General features: G+C 42.7%; 1 pseudogene; it reads left to right on the top strand.

Annotated features, from left to right (window-relative positions):
* Nucleotides 1-10,852: 10,852 nt before the first annotated feature.
* Nucleotides 10,853-11,635, top strand: LOC142427566 (regulator of microtubule dynamics protein 2 pseudogene; annotated as a pseudogene).
* Nucleotides 11,636-14,008: the final 2,373 nt, after the last annotated feature.

The following is a 14,008-nucleotide window of genomic DNA, read 5'->3' as shown; positions in this document are numbered from 1 at the left end:
AGATTTATAAATACAGTTATAAATTTATAGAGTTATATAGATGTAAATATATTTTTATATAATGATAGGGACATAGACATATGTACATATACTTATGTATATATATACTTATATGTTAAGTATTGAGGTAGCAGATAAACATTGGGCCTCTACTCAATCACCCCCCTCAACGAAAGAACACTTTGTTCTAATAATATGGCATTCCAGTGATGCTCACCTTCCGGACACAATCGGTGAAGACAAAATGAGTGCATAAGCAAATGAATGAAGCAGTGGGTGCCCAGCTATTAAAGATATAACATCTGGGATCTTAGAGGCTTGCAGATAAACTAGCAGCTATCTAGCTAGGAAGCAAAAAAGTCCACATGAAAGAAATACACCAGCCTGTGTGATCATGAAGTGTTGACAGGATCAGGTATCAGGCATTTTAAAACCTAAAACAAACAAGCATATCGATGCAAGTGAGGGGTGTCAGAGTGTAGACCCAAAGCCTATCTGTAGACAGTTAGACATCTCACAGAAAGGCCACAAGGGAGGGACGGACCAGGCAGCGTGCAGTGCAGCACCTATGAAACATACAACATTCCTTTAGTTATTTAATTCTTCCTTCCACCCACTATGTTTAGTTTTGTGGTTTTTTCCCATCAATCTTCCGCTAGCTTTTGTTCATGGGATGAGGCATGGATCTTGTTTTACTCTTCTACAGATGGAGATCCAATTTGCAATCACCATTGGTTGAAGCATAAGATTCTTTCCCATTCAATATCTTTTAAGTCCTGTGTTGAAGGGTTTTCTATACTTTTCCAAAGTGCCAGGCAGTTTTAACTACTGTGGCTGTTTAATGTTTTTTGAGGTTGGTAGCGGAAAGTCTCTTACTTCATTCTTCTTGTTTTTGCAGTTCCTTTCTTTTCGTGTATATCTTCCCTGTTCGTATGAAGTTGATATTTACTTTTAACATTTCTATATAGCATAAAGTTGCTACTTCGCAATTATTTTGGTGTGATTAAAATTGTTTTCAGTGACATTTATATTTATATGATATTGACTTTTCTTATCCATGAGGGCTATTATTCCACTTGTGTAGGTCTCTTTGGGTTTCTTGTTGTTCTTAGGTACCATTGAATAAGTTTCTGACTTAAAGCAACCCCATGCACAACACAAGGAAACACTGTCGGGAAAGAAGGATCAGACTTCAACCCAATGCTCCAAGATGTGAATGCAACATGCTGGCGAGGAGTAGGGAACCAGTGGAGAGGTCTGGGGGTGCCGGCTCCAATCTCATATAGTAAGTGGACACCTGCCCCTCACCCCAGAAGAATTTATTTCAAAAGATGGCATTGAATCTGCAGCTTTGGGAGAGGGAAATATCTGATCAGAGCACACAAGTGCTGAAGAAGGGGGAGCAGGAGAGAGTGGAGCATATCCTGGCCCACAAGGCCTTGAGGATGATGATCCCAATTAGAGCAGCGAGTCCAGAGAGGCTCAAATAGCCAACCCCACCATTAGACATGACGACCCTCACTGACCTATAGCCCTACAGGGGACAACCCCAGAGGCACAGTGTGGGAATTGTACCTGATCTATTCCTGCCACACCGAGGCAAAACACTAAGGTGGTGCAACAGAACAGCAAGGGAATGGAGCAGCGAGGTCCCCAGGTAAAGCTGAAGGTGGACTTTGGGGTCAGAGCATGGTGCCCCAACAGACTGGACTGGAAAACACTCTGAAAGGTCAACAAATGATTCTTGAACTAACTACAAGCTTTTCTTTCTTGTCATGTTTTGTTTTTGTCATTGGTTTGTTGTTGTTGTTTTGTTGTACATTGTTGCTTGGTTTTGTTCTGTCTTGTTTTTGTGCATGTTATTATCTCCACAGGTCTGTCTAAATAAGATAGGCTGTATGAACAATTTGGAGGAGAAAACAATGGGACTGACAGTTCCAGGGGGGACATGGGAGAGGGGAAAGTGGCGGGGGGTTAAGGAAGTGGTGTTAACAAACCCAGGCACAAGGAAAAAAGTGATACAAATTGGTGGTGAAGAGGGTGTGGGAGTCCTGGTAGGGCATGATCAAGGGTAATGTAACAAAGAGGAATTGCTGAAACCCTTGTGGGGACTGAGCATGATGGTGACACAGGAGGAAAGTCAAGGGAAATAGAGGAAAGAGCTTGGAAGCAAAGGGCATTTATAGAGGTCTAGATAAAGACATGTATATATGCAAATATATTTATATATGAGGATGGGGAAATAGATCTATGTGCATATATTTATAGGTTTAGTATTAGGTAGCAGAAGGACATTGGGCCTCTACTTAAGCACTCCCTCAATGCAAGAATACTTTCTTCTATTAAATTTGCATTCTATGATGCTCACCTTCCCAACACAAGCGATGAAGCCTAAGCGGGTGAATAAGCAAATGTGGTGAAGAAAGCTGATGGTGCCTGACTATCAAAAGAGATAGCATCTGGCGTTTTAAAAGCTTGAAGGTAAACAAGCGGCCACCTAGCTCAAAAGCAACAAAGCCCACATAGAAGAAGTACACCAGCTTGTGTGATCACGAGGTGCCGAAGGGATCAGTTATCAGGCATCAAAAAACAAAAAATTTTATCATTGTGTGTTCAACTGCATGATACGATCACTGAAGACAAATGGGTGCATAAGCAACTGTGGCGAAGAAAGTCGATGGTGCCCGACTGTCAAAAGATATAGCGTCTGGAGTCTTAAAGACTTGAAGATAAAGAAGCGGCCATCTAGCTCAGGAGCAACAAAACCCACATAGAAGAAGCACTTTAGCATGTGCCATCATGAGGTGTTGAGGGGATTTGGTATCAGGCATCATCAGAACAAAAACTCTTACCAGAGTGAATGAGGTGGGGAGTGTGCAGTGGAGACCCAAAGTCCATTTGTAGGCCACTAGAGACAGGGTGCAGCACAACAACGATGAAAAATACAACTTTCCTCTAGTTCCTAAATGCTTACTTCCCCCCCCACCCCCAAGCACTATCATGATCCCAATTCTGCCTTGCAAGTCTAGCTAGACCAGAGGATGTACACTGGTACAGATAGGAACCAGAATAACAGGGAATCCAGGGTGGATGATCCCTTCAGGACCAGTGATGTGAGTTGCGATACCGGGAGGGTGGGTTGGAAAAGGGAAACCGATTACAAGGATCTACATGTGACCTCTTCCCTCAGGGACCGACAACAGAAAAGTGGGTGAAGGGAGACGTTGGACAGGGAAAGATAAGAAAAAGAATAATAATTTATAATTTATCAAGGGTTCATGAGGGAGAGGGAGCAGGGAGGAAGGGGTAAAAATGAGGACCTGATGCCAGGGGCTTAAGTGGAGAGCAAATGTTTTGAGAATGATGAGGACAATGAATGCACGAATGTGCTTTGCACAATTGATGTATGTATGGATTGTGTTGAGTTGTATGAGTCCCTAATAAAATGATTTAAAAGCAACAACAACAAAGAAACACTGTGTAGTCCTGCACTACCCTCATAATTGTTCTATGGTTTGAGCCCATTGTTGCAGCTATTGTGTCAATCCATTGCATTGAGAGTATTCCACTTTTTCGCTGACCCTCTTATTTACCAGGCATAATGTTCTACTCCAGCAACTGTTCTCTGCTGACATAGTCTTGTCATCCTTCACTGTAATAACATTCTGGCGCATTGTTTCATAATTTTCTTTGTAGACATATCTTATTTTACTGGATCTGTTTTTTGGTGTGTGTGTGTGTTTTAATCACTTTATTGGAATTTCATACAACTCTTATCACACTCCATACATCCATCGTGTCAAGGCCATTTGTACACTTGTTGCCATAATCATTCTCAAAACATTTGCTTTCTACTTTAGCCCTTGATATCAGCTCATTTTCACCACCCTTTCTACTTCCCTCCCTCATGAACCCTTGATAATTTATAAATTATTGTTTTGTCATATCTTACACTGTCCAACATCTGCCTTCACCCACTTTTCTCTTATCCATCCCCCAAAGAGAAGGTTATATGAAGGTCCTTGTAATCAGTACCCCCTTTCTACCCCACCTTCCATCCACCCTCCCGGTATCCCCACTCTCAGCACTGGTCCTAAAGAGACAATCTGTCTTGGATTCCCTGTGTTACAGTTCCTATCTGTATCAGTGTACATCCTCTGGTCTAGCCAGATTTGTAAGGTAGAATTGGGATCATGATAGTGGGGGTGGGCGGGGAAGCATTTAAGAACTAGAGGAGAGTTTTATGTTTCATTGTTGTTGCACTGCACCCTGACTGGCTTTTATCCTCCTTGCATCCCTTCTGCAAGGGGATGTCCAAGTCCCCAAAGAAGGGTTTTGGGTCCCCAATCTGTACTCCCCCTCATTCACAATGATATATTTTGTGCCTTGATGCCTTATACCTGATCCCTTTGGCACCTATTGATCACACAGGCTGGTGTGTTTCTTTCATGTGGGCTTTGTTGCTCACTTTGAGCTAGATGGTCGCTTGATTACTTTCAAGCCTTTAAGGCCCCACATGGTATGTCCTTTGATAGTCAGACACCATCAGCTTTCTCCCCACTGGGTTTTTTTTAAAAAATATTTTATTAGGGGCTCATACAACTCTTATCACAATCCATACATATACATACATCAATTGTATAAAGCACATCTGTACATTCTTTGCCCTAATCATTTTCAAAGCATTTGCTCTCCACTTAAGCCCTTTACATCAGGTCCTCTTTTTTCCCCCTCCCTTTCTTCTCCCTCCTCCCTCATGAGCCCTTGATAATTTATAGATTGTTATTTTGTCATATCTTGCCCTATCTGGAGTCTCCCTTCCCCCCCTTCTCTGCCGTCCATCTCCCAGGGAGGAGGTCACATGTGGATCCTTGTAATCAGTTCTACCCTCTACTCTCCCAGCATCACCCTTCACACCCCTGGTCCTGAAGGTATCATCCACCCTGGATTCCCTGTGCCTCCAGCTTCCATATGCACCAGTGTACAACCTCTGCCCTATCCAGTCCTGCAAGGTTAAAATTCAATGTTAAGAAAATTAAACTCTCCACTATGGGACCAATGGAAAAAATCAGGATGAATGGAGATAATATTGAAATTATCTTGCTTGGATCTGCAATCAATATTCATGAAAGCTTGAGTCAATCAAGTGGTGCATTTCATTGAGCAAACCTGCTGCACAGACCTCTTTAAAGGTGAAGAGCAAGGATGTCTCTTTGAGGTTTCAGATGTACCTGGCCAAACTCTGAGGTTTTCAATTGTCTCATGTGCATGTGAAACAAGGACAATGAATGAAAAAGATCAGAGATCAAATGATGTACTTGAATTATTGTACTTGGGAATAATTTGATGGTAGGATGGACCACCAGAAGAACAAATAATTATACATTGGGTGATGTATACTTCTGATGCTTAATAGAAAGAAGTGAGGTGGTGATTTCTTCATCCCAAGTGCTTTGGATATTTGTTAGGAGAATGAGAATTGGATAAGAACATAATGCTTTATAAAGCATAAGGTCATTTTAAAAAGCTGACCTTTAATATGATAGATTGGCACAGTAACTGCTCCAAAGGCCTCATGCATCACAACTGTGAGGATGAAGCAAGACCTATGCTTCATTCTGTTTTCTCTAGTGTTGGTGTGGGTCAAAACTGATTTGATAGGACTTAAAATAGCAAACTACGAGGCCAATGACAGACATTGCACTCAATGGAGAGGAAGTGCACGCATTCACCTTTCAAATTGGAATCAAATAAGGATATCATTAAATACCAATCTTATTTCATATTGTGCTGAAACTCTGTGGTGGTTGCATAATCTGCTGTCCACTTGAGTATGTTAAAAGTGAAGGGGTAGAATTTAGCCTGTCAATCAGGTCGCAGCTTGATAACCTCATTTGGTAACAGTATGGAAATAAATAGCTTGCTGGAGGTGGGATACACACGTACTCCCTTCTGGATACAAAAAACTTCCCGAGCTTTGTCTCCCCCAAAGATGTGCTACATACTGAGGCTATTTTCCAGCACATGGTGGGAGGTCAGATGCTTCTAGAGATATACTCCCTGAAGGTCTCTGATACACTGTGGCTGGGATTCGCACCCTAATGATAATGGTTTCCACGGAGAGCAAGAGAACAGGTCAAATCTGCTAGGTGACATCCAAAGTTAGGCTGCCATCCTGAATCTACAATCAGCCCATCCTGTCATATGTATACCCTTAATCTCTCCTTTTCTTTAGGTATGTACCCCTAGGCCACCCCCTCCCAATACTGTATTACCTATAGCACAACCCTGTCCTGTAATGCATGCCTTTACCTATAATTAGGGGCCTTGCATGCCCCCCTCAAAAAAAAAGATATATAAACCTGGGTTAGCAGTAAAAAGCTCTCTCCCCTCACTCTCCCTGTCTCGCCACTCCAATATTTCCTTTCCCCTTTTCCTCCTCCCCCTCCCCCTACTTCCTGCCCTCCTGTCTCCCATCTCCACTTGGGCCACCAATTGGGGCTGAGATGAGCATACTACCATGAAATGTGTCTGACTCCATTATTTCAATCTCTCCTTATTCTCTATGACTTTATTATAATCTTTATATACCTCACCTGTACAATTGTACCTATAAAACCCATGATTAGTTGGGGGGGGCTGACCTTTCACCCACACTTCCTATGAGGCATTCCTGCTTATAAGACACATGAAGATACACTAGAGTGCTGCAGCTGGAAGAGCCTGTAGAGACCACTGCCAGCATTCAGATGCTTCCATTGCCACTGGATCGACAAGTCTTTCCACCTACTGGCCTATTGATCTTCCTGTAATCAGGGCCATTGCATGTGCTGCATGAGTCTGAAGAGGAATTTATAGATTGGCATTGGACATATGGGTTAATATAGGACTTATGGATTTGATCTGTACTTGGCTGGGATGTTTTCTCAATATACAATTGCTCTTTTATATAAAGGTTTTTCTTAAACAGCTTTGAGTGTCTATGAATTTGTTTCTATAGCCAACCCTGACTAACACAAACTGTTAACAATAGCTATCAATCAACAAATGTAAACCAACTGCATCCAAAATGGCAACAAAGAAGTTAAACTCTGTAAATGCTGATGATAACTCTAATCACAGAAAATCCAAAAGCCCTAGAATAAAATTATTGAAAGTTCTAAAAAGGAAATCAGAAAATAATGCCACTTACAATAGCCCCCTAAAAGATAAGAAAAAATAGAATAAACCTAAGCAGAAAAACAAGTCTTGTAGAAAGAAGCCTTTAAGAAAAACACTACTCCAAGGTACCAAAAGAAAAGCAAATAATTAGAATACTGGACCATGTTCATGAAGAGGAAGACTCAACTTTGTGAAAATAACACACTCTAAGCAATCTATAATTATAATGCAGTTATCATTATAAGTAACTTCTGAACAAGGTCCCAGCATCTCTCTTCAAGGACAAGGAAATTACTGAACAAAGTTTAAAAGAAATTACTTATCGACTTTAAAAAATGAAATAGAACCGTCTTTAAAAAGGCCAAAACTACACCACCACCCCATACCTAGGAGATCCAATGGTGTGAATTACACAATAGACTATTAATTGCAAGTTCTGAAGTTCAAGAACACCATCTAATCCTCAGGAGAAAGATGTAGCTTTCTGTTCATGGAAGGTTTTACAGTCTCAGAAATCCAAAGGAGCAATGATGTTTTATCCTGTACAGTTTCTATGAGTCTGAATTGATTCAACAGCAGTAAGTTGGGTGTTGGGATGGGGATGGGGCCATCCCTATAACTGCACCAGCGATTGATCTAAAGGAAAAAGGACAGTTGCAGTTCAAGTGGAGTATCACTAGACTTGTCTCTGAATCCCTAAGACACTCTTCTCTGGAAATGTCCACCAGAAAGAAAACCAACACTCACTTGTGTTTCAGGTTTTCTGGATGTGAATTATCTTGTTTCTAGAGAAGATATTAGAACAGATTGATCCGTATATAAAGCCACGGTCACACAACAGAATGTTTCACTAATCCAGGCAGATGAACTACCTCAAGAAATGATTTCAAAAATGTCTTCCCCATGCAAATGAATGAATTGCAATTGAGGACACAACCTCGTGTGTCAGTTGCAATTTTGTAGCATTCTTTATTTAGAGTGTTGTGCAGCCTGCTGAGGAATGGAATGGAATGGAGATGCCCAAAGGAGGACCTGATGTCATTGCTGCACACGTGTGAAGGAGATGTCTGTTCCTTACCACCCGGACACCTCAAATCCTCTTCTGGGAGCAGTGCCTATAGCTGGATCTCAGTTCTCAGAAAGCAGAGATCAAACAAGCAGCTGGATTGACCTTCATAAGGACACATTGTTCTAGGGAAGAATTCAGGACCTCCAAGCGTTTTTCTTTTCAGGCAAGCATTCTGAAAGACCTTTAAACAGCGGGGTTCTTACAAGACTTTAAAACAAAGCTGTTAATTAACAAGGTGACTCTTCAGCTTGTCTAAAGTATTGGAAATCTCCACTGCACCAGAGAAAATTCCTAAACTCATTCAAGGTAATTCAACCTTCTTGTGACATATTGCCTGTTGCCGTTGTTGCTAATTTCCACGTCTGTCAGCAAGTATCTCCTGTCTGGCTTATTCTTCACTAATTTGGTGGCAGAGTTCGTAGAACGAAGGGACTTGAGAGATGCTTTGAATATATCTTAACAGAGACACTGCTAAATTGATTGATGGGAAGATGTAGCCAGTTTGAAGAAAGGATCCCAAGGATGTTATTACTGGTTTTCAGCAACATGTTTAGAGAATTCGTAAAATGGATCAGACATCAACCCAATGAACACAATGATTGGTATATTAAAGTTTATATGGACAAGGTGTGACTTTCTGAAATGGGCCAAAGGAGCTCCTTTGAGATTCCTCCTGCCAGGAATGTAGAAAATGGGTACAATTTGAGGAGCATTCTGTTCCAGGCATTAGTGTCTTTGGTTTTTGGTAACAATGAGACTGTAAGTGGATCTTCTTGACACTGTGCTCTGCTGTTCTGACAAGGATGCAGAAAGGTTAAGGCTGATAAACGAGAAACCTGTGTCATGTCACCTGTCTTAACTGCTGGGTTTTCACATCCTGCCACCTTCCCCTTGTAAGGTTGATCAAAACCCTTTTGAAGATGAAGGGATTGTATCAAGATTTCCTGATGCTGAAAATATTAAGTCAGTCTTACACCATGGTTTGATGTATGGATGGTTGGCTCTGAATTAAACCATCCACCTTTGGTTTGTACAACAGTATTAGTACATAGGGGTAGACTCATAAATGTTCAAATGTTCTGTGTTAGAGTTGTGTTTAGGTTCTAAAACTTTTTTAAAAGCAAAAAACCCAGTGCTCAACTTTCACCCCTGAGCACGCTCAGTGAGACTGGCCATGCGAGCACTTATAGTGCCATGCTCTTTAAGCCTATATTTTCTTGTATAAATGTTTACCTATTTGTCTTCACCAGTGTACAATTCATTTTTTATTTTGGTGAGGGTGTGGTAGGATACCTGCCATTTAAGAAAATGAAATGTTAAAATCAGTGCACAAGAAATAGGCTGGTTTGAGCCCAGCACCACACTGAAGTGGCCTCCTGCTTTTGGAGTGAAGAAGCCTTATTCCGTCCACTTTTCCTCTTGCTCCCACACAAAAAGACAGCAATGGAAAAGCTCTTTCCCCCTTTGCTTGCCCAAGGGGATTTGAGAGCTGGCCAAGGAAAATACTTGTAAGGAATGGTGCTTTCTGTGTCAGTCCTGAACAGTGCCTGGTCTGGAAGTGTACAGTGATGGACACCTCAGAAACACGTATGGCAGGTTGCTCTCAGGAAAAACAGAAGCCTGGATTATCCATGTGGCAGCTCTGCTAGGGAGATGACAGCTCTGAACTGCCTTCCACCTGCTTGACCAGATCAGTCATGAGGGTGTCCAGATACATATATGATTTGTAGATGGAAGGAAGTGAGTTTTCTGCTTAGTGTTACCTTTGTCCTTGAGCTGCATAAACTGAACAGTAGGTAATCAGATTTCACAGAACCAATCTGACTGCTGGCTTGGTTCATAGTTTATATCATCCTTTGCTGTGAGTGCCTTTTGGTCTGAAAAATTGGGATGTTTCATAATACCCACAGCTAGGACATACTCTATATATTGTCCTCACTTTACATTAAAAGGATTGTGTTTGATCACTAGGGTTTGTCGATACTGGATTGTTTCCACTGTGAGTTTCTTAAAACGTTGTCTCTGCATAATAAAGCCACTCGTGTTAGAGAACCTTTGAACAAGAAAGTTTTGTAGGTGAAGTACTGCATATTGTTATAATATCTATACAAAAGAAGCCCTGGGTGTCAATTTAAGATTTGCACAATATCTGTTTTCCATATGTTAACACCCACAAATACACTAAATTGTTATTTTCTGCTGGGTTTTTGGAACCTTGGAAGTTATGTGTTTGTTTTGTTTCGTTACATCTATTTCTCCGAAGCAGATTTGTATGGCATTCAGTACAAAGACTTCAGAATAAGTCTCTGTGTTACACTCTGTTGCCTCTTGGCTATATAGCTTACGAGTGCAAATCGTTGAACTCCAACAAAATATTGTAGAGAACAAACCATAATGGGCTAAAATAAAATTTTAAAAAAGAGTTACAGCCAGGGTGTGAGAAACCAAGAGCGTGAGACACTAGAGACATCACTCTCTGCCCCTTCACCTTCCTGATTGCTGGGACTCTATCATTGGCCCTAGAGCTTCTGGTCCTGCCGTATTCCTGCTGAGCTTGGATCCACACAGCTCTGCACTCGCTGGCCTGTGATCTTCCTGCATTCTGCGTCATTGCGTGTGGCTATGTATGTTACCGTGAATACTGACACAGAAGAGCAGGGCTTTCCGGTCCCTAAGGCATTTAACGCACACGTGGAGAAATTAACCTTAGAAGCCCTTCTGCAGAAGGCAGATCACTTACGTACGACCGAGTCTGGCAAGGTGGAGAGCTTTGAACTACTTTGTGACCATAAGGAAAAGTTTAAAGAAGAAATAGAGTTTATTTGGCGGCTAACTCGTGCTTACACGGACATGTATGATTTATCTACAAATGTACAAGAAAAGAAACATTATGCTAATATTGGAAAAACGTTGGGTGAAAAAGGTGTTATGAAAGCACCCACGAATGGATATTGTCATATGTGGTTTGCAATTTTGTGCGGCTATGTATCTGAGTTTGAGGGTTTGCAAAACAAAGTCAACTATGGCCATCGCTTCAAGGAACATCTTGATAAAGCAATCCAATTACTACCTGAAGAACCCCATTTGTATTACCTCAGAGGAAGATACTGCTATACTGTCTCAAAACTTAACTGGATTGAGAAAAAAATGGCTATTACTCTGTTTGGAAGAGTACCAACATCAACCGTTGGAGAAGCTTTGCACAATTTCCTTAAGGCTGAAGAACTGCATCCTGGTTATTCCAAGTCCAATTATTTATATTTGGCAAAGTGCTCTATAGATCTTAATAAAAAGAAGGATGCTGTGGAGTTCTGTAAATTGGGATTGTATCTTTCTTCAGTTACCAAAGAGGATAAAGAAATACAGAAAGCAACAGAAAATATTATCACCTCCTTGAAGAGATAAATAAAAGAACTTACTCTCCAAAAAAAAAAAAAGAGTTACAGCCAGAGAAAAGCACAAAGACATCTCCACCATGTCCTATAGGGTCGAACTGATGTCATTGAGTCTGTTTGGCTAGTTCTCTTGGTTCATATTTTACATTGTTATTTTTGATATTACCATCTTCATGCTATTTTTCTTTACCAGATTGTTTCTTTACTTGCATTTCTGGAAACCTTCACTTATGTTGAATGTTTCTGAATTATTTTCTTTAGATTTACTTTTTAAAAAACCCCTGGAGGCACTTCTTGTTAGTGGAATTGGAGATTTCACATGATTGCAACTGAAATTAAGTATCAACTAATACAGATACCCTTCCAACTGAGTAACCTTCCAGAGCAGCATACTGAGGCAGGGGCAGTCTGGGAAAAACCACTCCATGTGGACAAGTCCTGTCTCTTTGGGGGAAAACAATAGCTGTCCACCATAGTAGAATTCCCTTAGTGAATCAACATGCCGGGAGGAAGTACATTTGCTCTCACGGAGAAATCAATACACTGGAATAAATTTTCAGAGAGATAAAGAAACAAAAGCCCAGAATTCCAAGATACACAGAACGGCCATGAGAACAGGGTTTTATGACTTTATTTTGCAGCCTGAAGTCCCCTGATTATCAAAGCCAGAACACAAGTCTTAAAATCATGATTTTCTGGCCCCTCATGGAAGAATTGAAAGGATTTCAACAAATATATTGTTTATATGGAATACCAAGGTGCCCACCATGCAGGCCTGGCAAAGATAATCACACCGAAGGGTGGACAGCCAGACAGAACTGACAATGTGGATGCCACCTCATAGCCAGTCCTGTTCAGCAGGTAGCTATGGGGCAGGCAGGTGTCTTTTTGCAAGACAATAAAACGAAGAAATCAATGACCGTAAAGGAGCATCGCCACTTGGCCAACACTGACAGACATCGCACTCCCACACACTGGGATGTTGAGGATTTGGAGCGAACATATTGGAAGAGCTGCCTGTACCATTCTCCCATTTATGGGGCTAAGGTATGCGGCTCCTTATTTGGTGAAAAGACAGAGCATTGGAACCTCACACACCTGGGGACGATCCAGGGTCTCCTGGAGCAGGAGTGTGGAGTTGTTGTCAAAGGCGTCAATCCCCACTCCCCGTACTTTGGCCTGTGGAAGACCACCTCCGCTTGGCACACGTAGGACAAGGACCTGTACAGCATCACCCACCTGCACTTCAAGGAGCACAACACTTGGTATGCGGTGCCCCCTGAGCAAGGAGCCCGCCTGGAAAAGCTCCCTGGCAGTTCTAGTGTCTGCCAGAGAACTTCCTGCGGCATAAGGTGGCCCTCATCTCACCCAGCCTCCTCAGGAAAAATGCATTCCCTTTGGTCGGATCACCCAGGAAGCAGGCGCGTTCATGGTCACATTCCCCTAGGGCTCCCACGCTGGCTTCCATCGCGGTTTCAACTGTGCGGAATCCATCCATTTCGCCGTCCTGCGCTGGGTTAATTACGGTAAAGCTGCTTCTCAGTGCAGCTGCAGGGAAGCTGGGGTCACATTTCCCATGGACGCCTTCGTGCGCATTCTGCAACCTGGGCGCCATGAGCTGTGGAAACAGGGCAGGGACCGCACCTCCGTGGACCACGTGGAGCCCACAGCACTGACCAGCCCGGAGTGGACGGCCTGGAAGGAAGCCCAAGCTCTTCAGGGGCATCTGCAGTCCTTTAATTCACGCAGGGCCAGGACTTGCTCTCTGACTCTGGCTGCAACACAGTGGGCTTGGGTGCTGTGCACTGGTGTGTCCTGGTCTCACACATCCCTCCTGGGCAGGCAGCTCTGCTGTGCAGCCTGAGGGCCCTACCTTCAATGTCAGTAGTCCTGCGGGATCCAGTATCTCCCCACTTCCCACCTCAGTTCCATCTGTCCAGTGTCTCCAGCCTCCACAATTGGGAGTCGCACTAGGAGCCCTTGGGACTGAATCCCACCAGCAGTCCAGGGAGTCCAGGGACATGAGGCACACAGCACGATCACTTGTGCACCTTCCCTCTGAGCCCCTGCCTGCTGATGGATCGTCAACAGATGACCCTGTCCCTCGGAGTTTTGAGATGCAGCATACTGTCAAAGCTTCTGGGTGCTGCTGTGACCCCATCTTCCGACCTTGGAACCCCCACTTGATCCTGATTCCCTGAGCATGCTCGCCCCTTCCTGCTGTCACTGGACATCTCAGGGAATCTCGTGGACATGGTCATGGTTATGCAGAGTCCTACCAGTGAGTGTTTGCCTTCGAAAACATTCTCAAGCCAAGTTGCTGTGCACTACATGTCCCTTGTAACCTACTCAGTTTTTGCTATGTACCACTCAGACGCCTGTA

The sequence above is a fragment of the Tenrec ecaudatus genome, chromosome 15 (genome assembly GCF_050624435.1).
Source record: "Tenrec ecaudatus isolate mTenEca1 chromosome 15, mTenEca1.hap1, whole genome shotgun sequence".
NCBI lineage: Eukaryota > Metazoa > Chordata > Mammalia > Afrosoricida > Tenrecidae > Tenrec > Tenrec ecaudatus.
The sequence above is the reverse complement of the archived record's forward strand: the minus strand, read 5'-3'. Positions and strand labels throughout refer to the sequence as shown.